We start from the raw sequence: 18,922 nt of genomic DNA on the forward strand, positions 1-18,922 counted from the left end.
TCTATGAAATTTTTAAAGAATGCTCTCTCCCAGGTGCTGCAAACTATCTAACTTGTTTTTGTTTTTGTTTTTTGTTTTTTTACACAATACAACCAAGCATGCTGCAAGAAAGCCTGGCTTTGGTGGAGAAAATATTACAGGTGGTCCTTGACTTACAACCACAATTGGGACCAGAATTTCCATTGCTCACACCATATTTGACAACCTTTTTTGCCATGGTTGTTAACTGAGCCACTGCAGTTGTTAAGTGAATCACACACTCTTAAGCAAATCCAGCTTTCCCTTTTGACTTTGCTTGTCGGAAGCTGGCTGCAAAGGTTGCAGATGGTAATCACATGACCGTTGTAAACATATGCCAGTTGCCGAGTGCCCAAATTTTGATCATGTGACTGTGGGGAATGTTGTGACCGTCATAAGCGTAAGGACTTTTAAGTCACTTCTTTCAGCGCCGTTGTAATTCTGAATGGGCAATCGTTGAAAAACCAGTTTTCTGGTCTTCCTTCCACCTGGCCTGTAATTGCCCATACTGAAACCAAGTTTGTACATGTACAATCTTTTCTTCTCTTAAAATATTATATGGCTTTAATTGCCATACATTCCTTTCCAAACTTAAAATTTCCTTATATGTAGTCACATCATGTTTAAACCCAACACTTATATTTTCTATTGCGTGTTTCGGTATTGCCCATATAGGTATCTTATAATTTAACTTGTGTCTATACTTTTTCCAAACTCGCAGCAGAGCATGCCTTAAAATATGTACCTTGAACACATTATCCACCTTCTTATCATACAATAAATATGCATGCCAACCAAATAACAAATCATGGCCTTCAAGATTTAGTAATCTCCCTTGTGTTAAATTAAACCAATCACTTATCGCAGACAAAGCAGCAGCTTCATAATATAATTTAAAATTAGGCATTTTAAGACCACCTCTCTCACGCGTATCCTGCATAATCTTAAATTTAACTCGTGGCCTTTTCCCTGCCCAAACAGGGAAGGAGAGGGGAGGGGGTTGGGAGGGGTTTTGTCTTTTTAAAAAAAATGTATTGTAAAACTTTTCAGTAATTCTGAATGGGCAAACAACTGCCGTGGTGCTGCAACATTCATAATTTGGGGATCTTCTCATAAACAGTAGAGGGTGCTTATCGCGTAACTTTGAACGAGCGTTAAGTGAATGCTCGTAACTCGGGGATTACCTGTAGTAGTCCCTAAGTTATCTCTGGAGTTTAGGTGAGGACAGGTGCCCAGTAATATTATGCATATGAAAAGAATGCAAATGATCAGAATTTTCTACCCTTCCCCCACTGTAGGATAAGTGGAAATTTGCTTAATTTTTATTAGCTTATTAATAATTAGAGGATTTTGTAAGCTATGGATTCACTTCAGCCATAATTATTAAGTGTGCCTCTGTCTGCCGGAAGTAACATTTTTAAAATACCCACCAGCAAGGGCTAGAGGGGACAAGCACAAACACTCCATAGGCTGACCACAAATGTCTCCTATATAGACCAGCTGTCAAGATGTCGTTTTGAAACTCAGCTAAGACACCTTGCAAATGAACCTGTTACTGTAATTAAGGAAGGTGTTGTGATATTTAGTTTAATTTAATTTAATTTAATTTAATAATATTTATATACCGCCCTTCTCCCTGAGGACTCAGGGCGGTTCACAGGGCAGAATAAAATACTAAATACAAACGTTAAAACAAGATTAAATAATTGCCCATATTAAAACAGTTGGAATCAAGTTCTAATACACCAAATTAAAATTAAAACACAAGAATAAAAACCCCACCAATCCCCATCAGGCTAGGCCAGCTTGAGCAAACAGAAACGTCTTGAGATCGCGACGAAAGGAGCGAAGATCGGGCGCCATCCGGAGCTCTACCGGTAGCTGATTCCACAGCTCCGGAGCGCCCACAGAGAAGGATCTCCCCCTGGGGACCACCAATCGACATTCTCTGATCGGTGGCACCCTGAGGAGGCCCTCTCTGTGGGAACGCACAGGGCGCAGGGAGCTTGATGCCGGCAGCAGATGTTCCCTAAGGTACTCCGGCCCCATGCCATGAAGGGCTTTAAACACTGTTACCAGTACCTTGAATCTCACCCGGAAGACAACTGGCAACCAATGCAGCTCACGGAGCAGCGCTGTAACGTGGGAGTATCGGGAGACTCCCAACACAACTCTCGCGGCTGCATTCTGTACCAGTTGGAGCTTCCGGGTGGTCCTCAAGGGCAGCCCCATGTAGAGAGCGTTGCAGTAGTCTAGACGAGAGGACACGAGCGCATGAGTGACCGTGCACAAATCATCCCGGCTAAGATAGGGCCGCAACTGGCGCACCAGGCGAACCTGGGCGAAGGCCCCCCTAGTCACAGCTCCTATATGGTCTTCCAGGGTGAGCCGTGAATCTAGGAGGACTCCCAAGTTGCGAGCCCTATCTACGGGGGGTAATAGTTCACCCCCCATAGCCAAAGGTGGAACATCCGAATAAACCCGGGATGAAGGTATGCAAAGCCACTCAGTCTTGTCGGGGTTGAGTTGGAGTCTGTTCCTCCCCATCCAGACCCGAACCGCCTCCAGGCACCGGGACATCACGTTGAGGGCATCACTGGGGTGGTTTGGGGTCGAAAGGAAAAGTTGGGTATCATCAGCGTACTGATGATACCCAACTCCAAAGCCACGAATGATCTCACCCAGCGGTTTCATGTAGATGTTGAACAGGAGAGGCGAGAGGACCGACCCCTGAGGAACTCCACAAATGAGAGACCTCGCGGTCGACCTCTGTCCTCCTGCCAACACCGACTGCGAACGTCCCCGGAGATAGGAGGAGAACCACTGTAAAACTGTGCCTCCCACTCCCAATCCCCTGAGACGCCGCAGCAAGATACCATGGTCGATGGTATCGAAAGCCGCCGAGAGGTCTAATAGGACTAGAACAGAGGAATATCCCCTGTCCCGAGCCCTCCAGAGATCATTCACCAGCGCGACCAATGCCGTCTCCGTGCTGTGCCCGGGCCTGAAACCCGATTGGTACGGGTCTAGATAATCCGCTTCATCCAGGACCAGAGGGAGCTGATGCGCCACCACACTCTCAACAACCTTCGCAAGAAAGCGAAGGTTGGAGACAGGACGAAAGTTGTTTAATACAGCTGGGTCCAAGGCAGGCTTCTTGAGGAGAGGCCTCACCACCGCCTCTTTCAAGACGGCGGGGAAGCAACCCTCACTCAGAGAAGCCGATATAACTGCCTGGAACCAGCTGCGTGTCCTCTCCCGGGCTGCATAGACCAGCCAGGAAGGGCACGGGTCCAATAAACACGTGGTGGTGCTCAGCCTCCCCATGATCCTGTCCACTTCCTCCGGAGTCACAGAATCAAACTCCTCCCAGATGATATCGACAAGACCGCCAGTGTCCTGATCGTCAGACTCTGCCCAGTCAGAGTCCAGACCGGTCCGAATCCGAGCGATTTTGTCCGACAGATGTTGGTTAAACTCCTCGGCACGACCCTGCAAGGGATCCTCCCTCACCTCCTGATTTAGGAGGGAGCGAGTCACCCTAAACAGGGCGGCCGGGCGATTATCTGCGGACGCGATAAGGGTGGCGAAGTGGTTAGACCTCGCCTCCCTTATCGCAGCGAGATAAGACCTAATGTAGGCTCTTAGTCGCAATCGGTCGGATTCGGATCGGCTGGACCTCCAACCGCTCTCTAGGCCCCGTCTCCGACGCTTCATCTCCCGAAGCTCCGCAGAGAACCATGGAGCTCGACGGGATCTGCACCGGGTCAGGGGCCGCAGGGGTACAACTCGGTCAAGAGCCTCAGTGGCCGTCCTTTCCCAGGCTTCCACTAAGGCATCTGCCGAGCTGTGAGCAAGGGAGGCAGGTGGGGACCCCAGCGCTGCCTGGAACCTCTGGGGATCCATTAAGCGTCTGGGGCGGTACCATTTAATTGGTTCCAAACACCCACGGCGGGGGGTGGCAAAACGGAAGACCAGCCGCAGGAGATGATGATCGGTCCATGACAGGGGCATAATAATTGGAGAGCCCCCACCAAGATCATCTAACCACCGTCCAGATAAAAAAACTAGGTCAAGGGTGTGGCCTCCCTCATGAGTCGGTCCCGAAATTACTTGCGTCAGGTCCATGGCCGTCATGGAAGCCATGAACTCCCGAGCCAACTCAGATGATCCTCCCAGCGATGGTAGATTGAAGTCCCCCAAAACTATAAGTTTCGGGAACTCAACCACCAGCCCAGAGAGGACATCGAGCAGCTCAGGCAGGGCTGCTGCTGCGTGACTAGGCGAAAGGTACACCAGCAGCAAGCCCAACTGCGCACCAGGGCCGCATCTCAAAAAGAGAGACTCACACCCGACTATCTGAGGAACAGTGGCCTCCCGCGGACACAAGGTCTCCCTCATAACAACAGCCACACCCCCACCCCTACCCTGAGCCCGAGGCCGGTGCAGCACCCGGAAACCTGGTGGGCAAAGGTCAACCAGAGGAATCCCGCCCTCTGGGCCCAACCAAGTCTCCGTGATGCAAGCCAGGTCCGCCTGCTCACCCTCGACCAGATCACGAACGAAAGGAGCCTTATTAGAGACGGACCTGGCATTCAAATACACCAGCCGGAGCTCAGGGGGCTGCACACCCTCACTCCCGGGACCTTGGGGTAGAGCCAGAGGGTCGGAGTGCCTCACCGCTTGTAAGCAGCGGAGAGGCCTTCCCTGAGATCGATACGGCCCTCTGCTCCTACATCTGCTGCCATTCCCTGATGTCGTGGGAATAGGTAGCCCCACGACCAGCCCTGGAGCCCCGGAGGTGACCGACCCCCGCTCCTCCCCCCTGCGATCTCCATCGGCCCTTGCCAGAACAGCGGTAGTTGGATAGCCCCCCTTATCCAAACAACCAAAAGAACCCTCCCGCCTCCCTAACCCCCTAAAAAATTTTGAAAGAAAAATAATCAGGGGCCTCTTATTAGGTCTACGTCGAAGGCCCCTACCCGTGCCCAGCCAACTCTCAGGGTCCCAATAAATGGGCCCTTCCTCGAGGTTATAATCGGCTGGTAAGGCGGGTCGCACCCAGGAGGGGGGAGCACCCCTGAGGGCGCACAAGTCCGTGGAAGAATATTTAAAGGAAGGCATAAATAGCAGTCCGGATCGCAGGCAGTCCATAGATAATAGTCCATAAGGAGGGAGAGAGGGACTATTCAGAGAGGGAGTCCCAGGCCTCCGTCCAGCCAATGCCACTCAGCTGGATAAACCCCCCGGGCAGGCCTGCCACCGTCCTCTCACTACGGCCACAGAGCCAGTTCTCGGGGGGGATGGAAGTCTGGAGCAACCGCACTGGGTATAGCCTGCCCCATAGAGCTCTCACCTCTAGGGGCAGCAGATGTAAATTCGGCCATCCTCTCACAATGGCTAATACCCAGAGTTCTCTGTCCTTTGGGGTATAAGGGGCAATGCGCAATCGATTGTGAAAACAAAAACAAGCCATCATAGTCAATTCTGGTAAAAGCCAAGTCCCCCGTTGTCCCGTCATTCCTAGAGGTTGTAACTGACCACCAGTCCATAGGCCCTCAGTTCCATAATTATTGGGGCCTTCCAGACTGTGGTCAACAAAGATTGGCTCCCCCAGGTCCATTAAATTCCCCGCCGGTCTTCCAAAGTCCTTCAAAATGGCCCAAGTCCACAAGGCTCCACTGGGCTCCACCGGAATCCACCGGCTAGCCCAGGAACCTTCAGGGCCATCAGAAGCAGTGGGGGTGCCAACCCATCTGGGATATGCAGAACCAACCGGGGGGCCGGCAAACCGACCATAACGCCATCGCTGAATCATCGAAGCCGCTGCCGCTGGGCCGCTATGGACACCGCCGCCGCCATCACCGTAGCCACCGTAGCCACCGTAGCCACCGGAACGCCACCAAGGCCGGAAACAATCGGGGAAAGCCACCGCCTCCGCCGATGAAAAACGGGCCAAAAAGGCCCAGGGGGCAGCGGGACAAACGGTTCGGTGAAAGCAGGCCAGACCACAATAGTCGATGGTAAAGTGGCCCGCAAATGGCCCGGGAACAACGCCGTCGCCGCCGCCGCCGCCATTAGGATATCCCAAAGCGTCGTTGATGCAAGCAAAAAGCAGGCAGAAGGCAGAGGCAGACCGGTTAAAAGGAAAATGATAGAAAAGGCGGGCCAAGCAGCTCGCAAACAGCTCCGTCGCCGCCGCCGCCGCCGCAGCACCGCCGCCACCAGCCGCCGGGAACTCCAAACGCCGCCGAAGAAGCCAAGACCGCCCGACATAGCCGGAAACTCCCGACGACCAGCTGAGCAGCTGAGCAGCTGAGCAGATAACAAAACCGGCAGCCCTGCGAAACGCTGGTAAAAAAAAACCTAGACAATTGCAAAGTTCATCGCTGCCACCCTTCCCCCAACCCAGGGCATAAAGGAAAAAGCCCTGAGGGGCTCCTAAGACGCCTATCTTCTCGGACCTGCAAAGCTCAACCTCACACGGCCGCCCGCACGGCCGCCATCTTGGGCTAGCACCCAAGCAATGCTTAGGAGTTCCTTATTCCAAACACAGTTGCTTTCTCCAGTGAATTCCCTCATATGACATGAGCAGCATAAGTGAGATGCAGTTTTGTGGTTTTGCCTTCCAATGACATGTCTGGTGTTATACACGCCAAATACTTGCTTATTAGTATGGGAGCCTTCTCCAGCATCACAGCTAAAAAGAGTAATTTTCTTCCTGTCTTGGTTCTTTAAAGTCCAACTTTCACAACCATAGGTAGCTACAGGGAATACAATAGAATGTATGGTGGAACATGGATTAAATTGCTTTATAATTAATGATCCAAATAGCATAAACTCTGCAGAATGGTGTTAAGCAGACTTTATTGGTCAGGCATCCTAGGCAGACTTACGTTTGCTGATAAGATCCTCCAACATGGCACATCTGTCCATCCTGACAGTGTAAAAGATTGAAGGTAAATTTACCCCATATTGTTTTGGAGCGAAGAAGTGTCCTTGCATGCATTTGTGTAGAGATGTAGAACAAACACAAAGGCAGGAAGTCCTGCTATAAAACTTTAAACTCCACCCACTTAACTAGGTAAGCATGGTATTCACCAAACAGACTACAATTCCCATAAGGCATCTCTTGAGGAAATAACGTTTAACCCTGTAAATGCTACATGTTCTTATATACAATGCTTCTAGTATTAACCCTATAAATGCTGAATACACTTGTTGTGATTCAGGGTCAGCCTGTGGGTTCGGCAGTTGGGTCGGACGACTCAGAGGAGGAGGAGGGGGTGTTGAAGAGCTTGCTGATGAGAGCCCTCAGCTAGGCCCCTCCCACCTGGTCACAACGGAGACCCAGCTGTGTGAGCCTGACAGCGTGGATGAAGATGACCCACAGCTGGCCCTGTTCAAGGATGCCCGACGCAGGAGGCAGTCAATCAGGAGTAAACAGAGGAAGGCAATGGGGCACCTTGGAAGGAGGCAGAGAGAAGCCACGCCCTAAACAGTATAAAAGGGGAATGCGTGGGAGGGCTGGTTTGCTGAAGGCAACCGCTTGAAAAGCTCCTGTTTCTTGGTTCGTGTCTTGTTTGTTTTTGTATCAATAAATTTGGCAGGCTTAATTCCAGCCTCTTGCCTTCTTGTAAAAGGGGTTGTCCCTGCCTTTTCTGCAGGGCCGGTAGCAGGCTGGTACAGAACAACACTAACACAGTAGTAGTATAAGTACATACAAACTTTTAATGGATCTTATCAGTAGTTTTGATCAGTGACGTCATCAAAGTAAACAAAGCCACGTGCTGATTACGTCACCAGGCCATGCCCATAAATGGAAGTGACGTTCGCACCCCTCCTCCCCGGAAGTGACGTGCATAATCCACACCCCACCCCTCATGGTACAGGACTCACAAGGCCATAACCCTAGCCGGATATGACGTGTCTGCCCAACCCCATCAAAATAAGCATGGGTAACCCTAGCAGATAAGGTGTGATATAAGGTGATAGCCCTATTTCCAGATGGCGCTTGCCAAACCTAATCCCATCAACAAACATGTGGCGGTCAAGCTTCTGTGTACTTGATTACATTAGCCCTAGACTAATTCCATGGACGTGCAAATCCAAAAGAAACACAGAGACCTGTGTTTTTGGGAAACAAAACCCTGCTTTTGGGGGGGTGATAATTAAAAAAAGCTTTTTATTTCTAATCATTCTAGCTTAATGATGCTTTTAATTTTTGTGGAGTTTTAAAAATCAATACCTCAAAAGCTGGGGGTGGGGGGGAAAAAGGATCACCTAAAAGGCTTCCAGGGTTTGCATTTAAACCAGGCAATTTTAAAAACATTTTCCCTGAATGTAGGGGGAAAAAACCACAGCCCTTTTAAAGCCCACAGCTGGTTTTTTACCTTTGTAAAAATCTAAAGACTTATATTTTGGCATTTGCAACTCCCTCGAATTCATATGTACGCGTAACCGTTCATAGCAGAGATTTAATAAAATTTATTCTAACCTTACAGCAAAAGCGAAGCGTTTCTGAATGGCCAGAACAGATTGATGTATTAGGTATGTGTATTGTGGGCATGTCTGGACATGTCATTCCCCGTGATTCTGGACAGGCACAAGGCTCAAGGACGTGTCATAGCATGCGTGAGGATGTTGTACAGGCAGGTCTGAACAGCTAGCAAATTAATTCCAGCAGTCTTTTGAAGATGGCAAATATTGATGGTGATTTGTTTGATGTAAATTTGACCCCCAAACCTCCCAAGCGTAGATGTAGAATAAGAAAAGGACCTGACCTACGCGGCGTCGTGGAAGACAACAAATTTATAAAACCTTGTTGTTGCAGATTCTGCAAAACATCAAATGGTAAGTAAATATAAAAATTAAGAAAACAGTATTTTGATTAGTTGAAACAGCTAGACTAATTCTACCTTATTTCCTGTTTTAGAAACGCCGGAATCTCAAAATGCCAGCATGCCTCAGATTCTGAAAGCGTGTATCATTAAAATATTACACCATTGTTTAATGGGGTGCCTACAATCAGATGAAGACCATACGGATGGAACCAGTGAAACAGAGCTTATTAGCAGCTTATGCTTTAGACTTTCTATGCCTCATGTTCTCTGGGTCATCATCAGTATTTCTGACAAAGTGAATAACTTATATTTTACCAGGGATTCCCTTGGGGAGGTCAAGAAATTTATATATCGTATAGCTCTTATGCGTGAACCACTGTCATTAATGTCAAAGATTGAAGCCAAATTGCCATTGTCTCTGAAGAGGATCATATGTCAGAATGTAACAGAAATAGATTACAAGAAACTGTTAACGCTATGAAATTTATAATAAAATGTGCTTTACAAATCACATGAAAGTTGTATTATATTTTTTTCTTGATATGAGGGTGTACTGGTCAAAACGAGATCTGGCATTTTGAAAGTACATCAAAGGGGCTATTTTCAGATTATATTAACGCACATCTCAGACAGAAACAGGAGGCCAGCGGTTACCCTGACTGGTGCAAAACAGAACAGGATAAAGAGCAATATATTCGTGATTATGAAAAGATGGAAGGCGTCCGCTTACGCCGTGAACACATTGAGGTAAATCCTGCAAAAAGGCAAATTGCCAAACTTTTTTTAAACTCGCTGTGGGGCAAGTTTGGTCAGAGCACCAATCACCTGACAACATCTGTGGTGACAAACCCTGAAGAATTATTCAAATACCTTTTTGTGCCCTATTATGATGTTTCCTCCTGTGAGTTTGTGGATAGCGAGACAGCCGTTGTGACGTGGAAAACTGCCAAGAACCATCCCACCAAAGCCTCATGTACTAACGTATTCATTGCCAGCTTTACAACAGCGTATGCACGACTGGAATTATACAGGCTGCTGGATGGGCTGGGCGATAGATCATGACACCGATTCAGTCATTTTTGTAAGTAGAGAGGGGGCGTGGACTCCACCTTTGGGTGATTATTTAGGACAGCTGACAAGTGAGATTCCTCCAAACACTACGATAACAGAGTTTGTTGCGGCTGGCCCCAAAACGTATGCCTATGCTTTGTCCAACGGTGAAGCGGTGCTAAAGGTGAAGGGAATCACACTGAACTGCGGTAACAGCAAAAAGGTTAATTTTGACAGCTTGAAAGATTTGGTAGATGATTATTGTCTGTCTGGTGCAGAGAGAAAAAAAGAGATCAGGGTAGAACAGTTGGGGATTGTTAGGGTTAAGAAACAGTGGTCCCTTGAAACGCGGGTCCTCCGAAAAACTCTAAAAGTAGTGTATAATAAAAGGTTATTAAAGAGCGAAGATTACTGTACGCTACCTTACGGCTATTAAGGATGGCAGAAAATATTGCACAATTTGTACACCCTTTCTCGTGTATTATAAGCGGTCCGTCCAATTCTGGCAAATCTTTTTTTATCAAACAAATGTTAGAACATGGTGATGTTGTGTTGTCTCAATTGCCTCAAAATATTGTATGGTAGAACAGTTGGGGATTGTTAGGGTTAAGAAACAGTGGTCCCTTGAAACGCGGGTCCTCCGAAAAACTCTAAAAGTAGTGTATAATAAAAGGTTATTAAAGAGCGAAGATTACTGTACGCTACCTTACGGCTATTAAGGATGGCAGAAAATATTGCACAATTTGTACACCCTTTCTCGTGTATTATAAGCGGTCCGTCCAATTCTGGCAAATCTTTTTTTATCAAACAAATGTTAGAACATGGTGATGTTGTGTTGTCTCAATTGCCTCAAAATATTGTATGGTTTTATAGCTGTTGGCAACCTCTGTACAAAGAACTGCTTAATAAATTCCCTTATATTAAGTTTATTGAGGGGCTTCCGTCTTCTTTTGAAGATGATGATTTGTTTCCGCCAAATCAAATTACTCTAGCTGTGATAGATGATCTCATGACATCGGCCAGTGAGAGCGATCAAATAGAGAAGGCATTTACACAGTACGTTCATCACAGAAACCTGAGCATTATTCTCATACTACAAAACCTGTTCTTTCAAGGCAAGAAAATGAGAACAATAGCTCTGAATTCCAAATATTTGGTTTTATTCAGCAACCCCCGTGATCAGATGCAAATTGTCACACTGGCCAGGCAGATGTACCCCACTAACACAAAGTATTTTTTAGAAGTATTCCAAGATGCCACTCACAAACCACACGGGTACCTTTTGGTAGATTTGGCAGCCACCACTCCAGAATCCTACAGGTTGAGAACAGGTCTCTTTCCACCTGATTGGCCTGCTGTTTACACAATGAAAAAGAAGTGTAAAAAGCAGTAGCCCGGCTGACTTAGCACTAGTTCATTTAAGATGTCAGAGAGGGTACGTAGAAATTGGGGGCTTTTAAAAATCTTAGTAAAGGCCGGACCAAGACAGAGAAAAGCCATCTTATGCAATGCTAATAATGACCTGGTGGGGGCTATAGCAGAAATAGCTTTGAACACCCTAAAAGGAAACCTTCCTCTGAAACCTTCACAATTCCGGTCTCTGAAGAGAAAGAAAGGTGTCATTAAAAAGTTGAGCGATAGAAAGGTCTCACTCAAAAAGAAGAAGCAGGCCATACTTCAGTCGGGTGGTTTTATTGGTCCCTTACTAGGGGCAGCTATTCCGCTGTTGACTAGCCTGTTAGCTGGATAAACCATGGATCATGCTGAGAAAATGTATCTGGTATCGCGTCATCAGATGGAGCAACTACAGGGCAGGCCCCCTACTATGGGGGCTACAGCCACTAACCGGTTGGATGCTGAGATGCGTTCCATTCTTCAGATAGCTGATTTGTCTGAGGATGACAAGATTAAGCTCTACAGTTCTGCATTGCAGAGGTATCTAAGACTAACCAGGCAAAATGAGTCTGAAAAGGACAGACTGAATCTCATTTACCCACCGGAAGAACCTCGGCCACTTCCAACATTACCAGAGCAGCCACCACAGCCATCTCCGCAGGACACAGCGATGGACGAAATCCTAAGCGGTGTGAGCACCCGTTACAGGAAAAATGCGGAACTTTTGCTGAACAAAATGAAACAGCATCAGGACGTCTCAACCTGGGATGATCGCGGTACCTTTTTATACAAAGGGGTCCCTATTCCTGGGACTAATATTTTAGACTTGGTGAAAGGAGCTTCGCAGCACCGAGCCCCTACTGAGAAGCGGAAACCTAAAGGCTGGGATGACTTTATGAATGCTATGGCTGAGGTGAATGTCCCGACCTCTGTGTTGGGGTCTACAGCTGTTAAAGAGCAAGTAGAAAAGTTGAAAGATTCTCTGGTTGTTAAGGATGAAACTGCTACTAGCCCCGACTCTGTTATGACAGCCCCTTTTGGGGCTCAGAAGCCTCTGTTTTCCAGTGCCCCTTCTAGCCCTTGGACATTAAACCCTAGAAGTAGGTTCAGGTTTGGTGACTGGCTCAATTTGTAAAATGAATAAAAACACAGTGAAACAAGTAAAAACGTTTAAGTATTTTTCTTTATTTTACAGTAAGGCAGGCATGTCTGCATGCACTGGTGACGGTTACAGGTTCCAAGCCCCCTTCCCACCTTTATAGTTTTTACAAACAGCTTTACAATTTGATCATTTTTAATATCAACATTGGAGTACATCTTTAAAATGTTTTCATAGTCTACTCCTTTAGTCCGGTTCAGTAGAAAAAATGCACAGTGTTGCCTGCAGGTCACAGCGCTGGGGTGCTGCAGTTGGCATTGGTGAAATGTGTACTTCTCAGCTTGCTGCTCTAAAAACGTCGCTATGGAGCCAGGAAAGTCAGGGCTATCCGGCGGTCTTCCATAAGAATCAAAAAATTCGCCATATCCGGGAGATGGGAAGTAGAGGGCCAGCCAGTGTTCACCAGGCAGAGTGTGAGGGTGGGTATTTACAATTAATCCAAAAGGTCTTTTGGAGATCTGTCTCTGGGGTAACAGGTCGCAAGGGTAGACCCCTAGAAAGGCTTTATTTCCAGAGAACAAGTGGCGGAGTTGCAGTGTGTCCATACTCACATATTATCAAAGAGCACATTCCTTGTGTGACTTATTTCAATAAGGTTTTCGAAGATTGCATAGAGAATCATGTTGACGGTGTTGGGGAGGGGTTGCGCAAATCTAATTTCGGCTCTGAGGTTACCGTTCCTGATCAAAGAATAGTGCTCAGAGCACCCCTGATCAGGACTCAAGTCAAAACAATACAAAGTATACCCTCGGTTAAACTCTTCCCTACTGATTAACAGCGGTCTGTCTTTCATGCCTTTGCCTGTGGCCTGCACCATCTGCATGTACTCTCTCACAAAAAGACCGTGCTCATAATCAGGCTGAAGAGGCTTTGCAGGGATCTGCTCGCCATCACAATGCAAGGCGCAAAAATTGACATTGCAGTGTAGAAAATTGAACGGATTTCTTTCATAATCCCCACTAAAAGATGCATTGTCCACAAACCCAATCACTAATTGTTTAGGTAGCTGGCCCAGAAATAGATTTTCCTGATTACACACAAGGCTACCTGCAGGAATGCTGTAAACCTTCATTCCCACTCGATCAATGGGGTATTTAGCATTGGAGGAGAGCAAAGCTTCTGCATGACCAAGGCGCACTCCCGGGGCTACTTTTACACGCTTTACAAAGAGAGATGCCTCCAAGAGTTGTACTTTGTAATTCTCGTTGCCATCCTTCATCACGCAAAATTCATTTCTGCTTCTTGTGAGTTTGACTTTCACATCGACACCGTTAATTAGCAGTCTGTCTTGAAAAAACAGATCGCTATGCAGAGGCCCTAGCAGGTCCCATTTACGGCTACTGGCCGTCTGTCTTGCTCTCGCTTTGAAACCGGAGTTCCCAGCGGCTGTCAGTAGAGTACTCTCCATGAGGTCCGAGTCATCTTTGTAAAAACCGCCAGCTGTAAATTGAGTACCCAGCGCATCACCACCAAAGTTTAGAATCAGTTCAATCATGGCCCGGTAAGAATAGCAATGATGGCTCTGTGTAATGAGCCGATCTCCCAAGGTAACATCCAGCTGATTAAACAGTGATGCTATGGGGTAGTTGGTCAGGGCCACCCTAGCCCCGTCATCAATATCCGTACCGTCAGCCTTTACAATCTTGCAACTCACATACAGCAGGGTGTTGTTTAAATCCGTGTAATGTTCACCATGCCCCGTGATAAAAAATTCCAGGGGAGCATTGGGTGTCAGCGCTGATAAAGGTGGGATCTCGACATAAGTACTGCTTTCAATACTGGTCTGTGTAGGTGCCAGTTGAAAAAGATCCAGTTCTGATTTAACACATTCCTCTGAAGCAGAATGAATAAATGCCATATCGTATTAGAATATGTCTTCCTTGTCACAGGGCTTCCTCTTCTGTGCACGTCTCCTCTTGGTATGGCGGGTCTTTTTCACAAGTCTTCTCTTTTTAAACGGAATAGGCGGGCCCAATGCGTAATTCTTCTTGGTTATGATCATCCCTGATCCATCCTGCCCCCTCTCAACAACACGGGAGACAAGATGACCCGCAACATCTCTGGCAATGTTTTTGGCAGCAGATTTCACATGCGGCTTAATGATTTCTAATCCTCGCCTCAAAAACGGCATTGCTTTTCGAAAAAGCCCACGGAACAGGCCCCCTAAACCTGTCCCGTACATAATGGGGGCTCCTCGAAAGCCTGGAAGTCCCCTGCCAGCTTGTGCCCTGTAGTAAGCCACGTAGTCTTGAGGGTTCCCGTGCTCCTTGATTACAACCATCCTTCACTTTTCCGAGGCCTAAAATGAAGCTTGACAATCACCTTCCCGTGATAAAAATGCACATTTTTGTCCTGATCGGTTTTAATTTCTATGGTAATGGTATCGATGTGATGTTTGCTGACCGGTACATAATGCGGGCGGTCATAGGTAATTGTGATGACATCATTGTCTTGCCCTCGCACAGGCACACAGCGCAGTAACGGCACATAGAAGTCACCCACTATCTGGAGCTCTACAATGTCTGTGTAAACATATAATGTACTGAATCCAGGGAACATCCCTAACAAATGTCCGAGATCTCCGCTAACTAGAATGGTGTGCGGTTCGTCTCCTTTAAGATTAATTTTTCGTCCCACCGAATCATAATGTAGGGTTGTCTTAGGTCCATCCTTGGCGTTTGATATAAGCTTGTTCATATTTTCTAACAGGTGACGGATGCTGTTATAGTACCCGCTTCTCAAAGAAAAATGCCATCTCTTTCTCTCGTTAGCAATTTCAAAATATCCAGGTGAAGTTAATGTGTACCAACTATGCGGATACTGTATCTCTGCTAGCGCTACTTCCCACGCTCCTGGAAGATCCAGCGCTCTTGCTAATTGTATGGTAAAATTAGAATTTTTGTTTTGGGGGAAAATTGCTGCTGATGCATTGCTGGGTAGGGTGATGTAAAACTCCTCCATATCAAAGATGTTGTACTTCAGACTCCTTAATCCAACTGTTGAACTTTTCTGGCCACCCCTGCCATTTAACCAGGAATTCTCTTTGTTTACCCCTCCCTCTTTTCCATAATATTTTTTCAATTCTGTAGACGCGTTCTTGATCACTAGGAATTTTTTGCAGCTCTTCTGGGTAAAAAGACCCTTGTACCGGCTCTTCTGCATAATCCATTAATCTATATACATCCCTTTCTCTCCGCCTAACCCTTTCTTTGACGATAAATATTTCATCTGTAAAGGTTTGCTGATACCCCTTTTCAAACTTCCCCTTTAGCCTGGATATCCTAACGTGATCCCCCACATTAAAGTTTTCTGCCTTTCTGTCCGATTTTAAAATATTCCCATATAGACGCATCCACACATCTTTTTCATTAGAGTGTTTCACCATGTTGGGGGCTGTCCGGATACTGCGATGGTAAGCGCTATTGTAACTCCGCATGAGGGCTGGTAATACATCCACATACCTGTGCGTATTTTTAGCTGTGAAAAATCTCCACAGCTTGTTTTTCAGAGTTCTATTAAACCTCTCTATAACCGCTGCTTTAGTTTCACTATGTGTGACAAAGTGATGTATGCCATAGCGTTCAAAAAGCTTCTTTACAGGCTTGTTTAAAAACTCTTTCCCGGCATCTGACTGCAGCTTTCTGGGCGCCCTTCCTGACTGGAATATACTTTGGAAAGCACCGGCAACCCCTCGTCCAGACTTATCGGTTAAACAGACTGCCCAAGCATATTTGGAAAGTACATCGATTACCGTTAAAATAAATTTTGTGCCGCTGTTTTCAGAGGCAAATCCTGATAAATCCACAAGGTCAGCCTGCCATTGGCAATCTATGCAGGAAACTATTGTAGCGTTCCTGGAGAATTTTATTCTTGCAGGCTTATGCAGGGTATAAGCTTCTTGACCGGAAAGCCATGTCTTGACTTGCCTCAAGGTTAAGTTTTTAAAGCGTTTCCTCCCAGCCTCAAATAGGGATTTTACTCCACCATAGCTACCTGGACCTTCCGGCGTATAATACAGTTCCTTTAGTACATTTTCACACTTCATTCTGCACCGTTCAAACCTTACAATAAACACACTGCGCTTTAGCACAAACCTTTTATTTGTAATTTAGACGCAATTATCATCACGTTCATTTACAGAATAATATCCTTCATCATTACTATCATTACCGGGGTCATCTGTATCATCAGTATCTTCATTCTCTGTAGGCATTGTAAATATACAATTCGATGCGCCACAATCACATTCTATATAGCAGTCATTTGGAGTATCTCTTTTGAGATCAATCTGTAGACAGCATGGACAATCAGACAGAGACGGGGCTAGGTAATATCCGGGGTACCCACCTGTTTAAAAACGCAAAAATAATCCATTAGTAAAACCCTCTTTAACTCTCCTTTTATTATATAATATTAACGGCAGCATGCATAGTAAAAAGACAATTCATTTACCTAGATCGACCTCTGCATCCTCTTCATCACTTGAGATGTTTGTTATTAAGGAGGCGCCGGCATTATAGCTATACCCCGGAACAGAACCTGGAAAATGTATTTAGCCATTAGCAATCACATTGTTAACGGTGGGGTTATTGCGCTTTACACATTTGAACACATAACAGGTTTTTACTTACGCGGTATGGCCTCATCTTCACGACACGCCATCTCCCGCACGTTACAACAGGGCAAGCGACATTCAGACAAGGTAGACCAGGAGTAGTCCGGGGTTTCATCACGAACATCACAGCTCATCTTATGGAAATCTTTCCAAAGAGATTGTGTCGCCAACCAAGATGCAGCAGGTTCTACACCCTTTTTATTATTTCCTTCACAAGTTCCCATGACGCTGTTAAAATAGATCTACGCTTTAAAGTTTCCGAGTTGTCTGTGGCCACGCGCATGCTCTATAGCACGAGCTTACAGGTCATGTCCAGACATGCCCACAATACACATACCTAATACATCAATCTGTTCTGGCCATTCAGAAACGCTTCGCTTTTGCTGTAAGGTTAGAATAAATTTTATTAAATCTCTGCTATGAACGGTTACGCGTACATGTGAATTCGAGGGAGTTGCAAATGCCAAAATATAAGTCTTTAGATTTTTACAAAGGTAAAAAACCAGCTGTGGGCTTTAAAAGGGCTGTGGTTTTTTCCCCCTACATTCAGGGAAAATGTTTTTAAAATTGCCTGGTTTAAATGCAAACCCTGGAAGCCTTTTAGGTGATCCTTTTTCCCCCCCACCCCCAGCTTTTGAGGTATTGATTTTTAAAACTCCACAAAAATTAAAAGCATCATTAGGCTAGAATGATTAGAAATAAAAAGCTTTTTTTAATTATCACCCCCCCAAAAGCAGGGTTTTGTTTCCCAAAAACACAGGTCTCTGTGTTTCTTTTGGATTTGCACGTCCATGGAATTAGTCTAGGGCTAATGTAATCAAGTACACAGAAGCTTGACCGCCACATGTTTGTTGATGGGATTAGGTTTGGCAAGCACCATCTGGAAATAGGGCTATCACCTTATATCACACCTTATCTGCTAGGGTTACCCATGCTTATTTTGATGGGGTTGGGCAGACACGTCATATCCGGCTAGGGTTATGGCCTTGTGAGTCCTGTACCATGAGGGGTGGGGTGTGGATTATGCACGTCACTTCCGGGGAGGAGGGGTGCGAACGTCACTTCCATTTATGGGCATGGCCTGGTGACGTAATCAGCACGTGGCTTTGTTTACTTTGATGACGTCACTGATCAAAACTACTGATAAGATCCATTAAAAGTTTGTATGTACTTATACTACTCACAGTTCTTAATTCCTAAACTAGATATAAAATAGAGCAACTGAACATATACTGGTCCAGCACACTCCCCGCTTGGAAATATAAATTTCCACTATAACTAACTAGAATAAGCAAAAAACATAACATCAAGCATGCAATATTGACTGTTAACTGATATTAACTAGAATAAAAAACATGGTATCAAAACATGCATAACTTTAAGGTAAACACAAACATGCATAAGTATAACTGAGATAAGGAAAGAGTTACATCAAACAATGCAATCGTGAGGTAGACACAATATGCATAGTTCAAGGTTCAATCTTCAAGTTCGGTCTTCTTCAGCAACAGGACCAGTACGGTGATCGGTCTGATGTAAAGCCGTTTAATGCAAGTCACGACCCGACTCTTGTGGCTTCATGGTCTGGACTTCGACTTAGTGAACTAGTCCATCAGAGCTGGGTATGACCTGGTACACAAGTCCCATTGGCCAAGAGCTCTGATGGGCATCCTTGTCTTTCAGCAAGACAAGGTCTCCTTCTGGAACTGAAGGGTTCTCAGGAACAGAAGAAACTGGAAACAAAAGATTCTCAGGAACAGAAGGAACTGGAACAGAAGGATCTTCAGGAACAGAAGAAACTGGAACCAAAGGATCTTCAGGAACAGAAGGAACTGGAACCAA

The 18,922-nt window shown here is 46.1% G+C and overlaps 1 long non-coding RNA gene across 1 annotated transcript; it reads right to left on the minus strand.

Moving 5' to 3' along the window:
* Positions 1–16,586: 16,586 nt before the first annotated feature.
* Positions 16,587–18,116, minus strand: LOC310633774. Its single transcript, XR_014491085.1, has 3 exons — positions 17,097–18,116; positions 16,918–17,004; positions 16,587–16,812 (listed from the first exon to the last, which is right to left on the minus strand). It is a non-coding gene; the product is annotated as an uncharacterized lncRNA (long non-coding RNA).
* Between the last annotated feature and the right edge of the window lie 806 nt (positions 18,117–18,922).

The sequence above is a fragment of the Vipera ursinii genome (assembly GCF_947247035.1).
Source record: "Vipera ursinii genome assembly, chromosome: 2".
NCBI classification, from domain to species: domain Eukaryota; kingdom Metazoa; phylum Chordata; class Lepidosauria; order Squamata; family Viperidae; genus Vipera; species Vipera ursinii.